At 44.9% G+C, this 3,612-nt stretch overlaps 1 non-coding gene across 1 annotated transcript; it reads left to right on the top strand.

Moving 5' to 3' along the window:
- The first annotated feature begins 2,892 nt into the window (after positions 1–2,892).
- On the top strand, positions 2,893–2,997 carry LOC122120581. The gene has a single exon (XR_006149749.1). It is a non-coding gene; the product is annotated as a U6 spliceosomal RNA (small nuclear RNA).
- Positions 2,998–3,612: the final 615 nt, after the last annotated feature.

Below are 3,612 nucleotides of genomic sequence, written 5' to 3'. Positions count from 1 at the left end.
CTCTAGCCAAAGCAAAAAGTGAATGTTGCCATTCAAATAAGGTGACTGATTTCTCAGACTAGATCTACAGTGTGTGTGTGTGTGTGTGTGTGTGTGTGCACGCGTGTGTGTGTGTCTGTGTGTGTTTGTGTGTGTCTGTGTCCATGTCTGAGTCTGTGTGCACACTGATGCTAGGGCTTGAACTCAGGGACTGGGCCCAATCCTCTACTACTTGAGCCACACCTCCATTTCCCTTATTTTTTTTCGGTGGTTGATTTGAGACAAGAGTCTCAGATTTTCTTTGAAGGGTTGAGGCAGATGTTTCATTCCTGCCCAAGGCTGGCTTTGACTGCAATCCTCAGATCTCAGCCTCCTGATTAGCTGGGATTACAGTTCTGAGCATAATTTTTAGAGCAATACTGAGGGGTCCTTTTCTTTAATGACACCCAGGTTGACTGCTCCAAACTCACAAGATATCCCAGCACAAACTCAGGAAAAAAAGTTTTTATAGTAAAAAATAAATAAAAAATAACAATAAAAAGATTTACCTTCTACATTCCAGATGGAACTATATTGAAGGCATAATCCAGAACTTTTAGAGTTCTAGATATCTACTCTAGAAATAAGCCCTTTCATTAAGAAAATGCACAGAAACATGGTCCCTGCTAAGTAATAAGCCCCTGATCTTTAAAAACTTGATTTGGGTTTGAAACCAAGGAGTCAAATAAATGACTGGAGTATGGACCCCAAGTCCAGGTTTGTTCCCTGAAAACTGTGTTGTTCTGCACAACCTCACCCCAAGACTTCTCGCAAAGTCTCCAGGGATGCACCTCTCTCATCTGTCATACCACATGGCTTCTTATTCTTCCACTCAGGTGTTCAAGATGTGAAAGCCCACAGGATAGTTTTCAAATGAGTGTATGTAGCCTGGAGGTGGAAGGAGGCCCTGGAGAATGAAAGGCTGAACTGGCTGGGTGTTGGCTTGGTGTGGGCTCCCAACTTGGCGGCTGCCAGCTCTGCCTACTCCCCCTCTCTCTCTTCTGTGCTGGGAGAAGAAGCTTGACATTCCAACAAAGGCTTGAGAAACAAAAGACCCTTCTGGGAAATGACCCTCCCACCCCTCACCCATACCCCCACCCCGCATCTCCTGCCTTTAGCCCCGAGTCTCAGCCCAGCACTATTGCCTCTTGAGCAAAAACTAAAGTCTGTGGATGATGAATACTAAACCCCCTAGCACTCAAAATGTGAAAATCCGCCATTACTGGAGAGTGACACTGTGTCGCGTGCTAATCGGATTAGAGCGCAGGGCTCAGGCTGTCACTCAGAGCCCCTCCATCTCTGACTTCTTCACGCCAACAATTTTATTTGCTTAATCTTGGGTGAAGAGATTACGGATTTAGAGATGATCGTTTAATATCCCTGACGTTTCTAGTGAGAAGACACATTCCTTCCTTCTAGACCCTTCTTCCTCTGCCCCCAGCACTGCACGCATGTGCACACACACACACACACACACACACACACACACACACACACACTCACATACCTAGAATACAACATATCTAACCCCACATACCACACATACCTAACATACACACCACATCTCAGCATGCTGTCACACTCATCTGTGCACTCAACACAGATACAACACATGGGCAGCACCACACATACCCATACACCCAAACACAGTTGAAACAACACACACACTCAACCCATCCACCTATTCAACACCCACTACAAAACACATACTCCAAACACACAGATATAACGCACACAGTACAGCACACACAGTACCACGCAATACCTAAACACACCAAAGCACACACATACATTGTATAAACACTATACACGTACTTTCAACACACATATTAGACACAATAGTTTCACAACACACACACACATACAGCTATGCCAGGCACATCAATACAATGCACCTGTTCATCACACACAACACACATAAACACGCTCACACCAAAACACACACAATACAATGTATACACACTACATATAACTAAACACAACCATCTTACAACACACACAGGAAGACATACTTTTGATTAGAACAAAAGCCCCTCATTTATCTCTAGCTAATATCAAAGAGTCAGAAGTGTCAGACATGTCTGGTGATAGGGTACATGAATTTAATCATGGCAGGAACAACATGTGTTCTAAGCTAGCCCAGGCTACATAGCAAGACCTTCTCTTTCCCCCCTTCTCTCTCTCTCTCTCTCTCTCTCTCTCTCTCTCTCTCTCACACACACACACACACACACACACACACACACACACATACATAAGCATACAGATGTGCAGGTGCGTACCTGGAGCCAGGATCCCATTAAAAAGCTCCCTTTGTCACTCTGATGGTTTCCTCCATTTATAATTTGCTGGCGCTCCATGCAGGTTGACTATGGACCGATCGTGGTAACTGTGACTGAAGATGGCTGCCATCTTGTCAAGTAGAAGCCATCATAGGAGGCTGAACAATGGACAGGAGGATTACAGTACAGTCTGAGATGCAAAAGAAGTGCAAGACCCTGGAGCCTGAGGCGTGGCTCAGTGGTAGAGGACCAGCTGGCAAGCATGAGGCCCTGACTTAAAACATCAGTATGGGGCTGGGAAGGTGGCTCAGTGGTAGAGCGCTTGCCTTGCATGCATGAGGCCCTGGGTTCGATTCCTCAGCACCACATAAGCAAAAAGAAAAAAGCCAGAAGTGGTGCTGTGGCTCAAGTGGTAGAGTGCTAGCCTTGAGCTGAAGAGCTGAGGGACAGTGCCCAGGCCCAGAGTTCAGGCCCCACGACTGGACCCAAAAAAAAAAAAAAAAAAATCAGTATGAATTTTAAATTCAATTAAATAAAGAAAACAGTGTAAGACTCTAGCAAAAAAAAACCCAAAAACAAAAACTAAAGTACTTGATTCCACAGCTATCCATATACTAAGACTGGAATGGTACACAGAAGATTATCATGACCCCTGCACAAGGATAACACATGCATTCATAAAGTATTTAATTAAAAAAATAAGTAAAAGCTGGATACCAGGGGCTCACACCAGTAACCTAGCTACTCAGGAGGCTGAGATCTGAGGACTGTGCTTCAAAGCCAGCCCGGGCAATAAAGTCTGTGAGACTCTTTTCTCCAATAAAGCATTCAGAAAAAGCCAGAAGTGGAGCTGTGACTCAAGTGGAGGAGCACTAGTCAAGCACAAAGAGGCTCAGGGACAGTGCCCATGGCCCTGAGCTCGAGACCTGGGACTGGAAAAAAAGAAAATACATACAACAAAAAGGACTAAGGGCCTGGCTTAGGCAGTATGATGTTCATGAAACCTTGGATTCAAACTCTGACGCTGCAAAAATAAAGAAATAACTTTTGAAAGGAGTAAAACACTTAGAAGTGATGTGCCCAGGTCTCAAGAAGCAGTTAAAGGCCTACAGATGACATTCAGGAGGGGAGAGAAGAATGGCTACCAGAGCTCCCTTAAAGGAAACAGAGCAGGACAAAACTAGCAGGTGACTGTGGAAGATGATGGAGAATCAGCAGTCACCGTAGACCCTGAGGTCCCATCTTAAGTGCCAAGAATATCCCCTTCATTATCTCTCAGGTCCATGACTCAGAAGGCCAGACTCCAGGATAA

The sequence above is a fragment of the Dipodomys spectabilis genome, unplaced genomic scaffold (assembly GCF_019054845.1).
Source record: "Dipodomys spectabilis isolate Male_0828 unplaced genomic scaffold, ASM1905484v1 ptg000004l, whole genome shotgun sequence".
Taxonomy (NCBI): domain Eukaryota; kingdom Metazoa; phylum Chordata; class Mammalia; order Rodentia; family Heteromyidae; genus Dipodomys; species Dipodomys spectabilis.
Note: the sequence above shows the minus strand (reverse complement) of the source record. Positions and strands in the feature narration are given on the sequence as shown.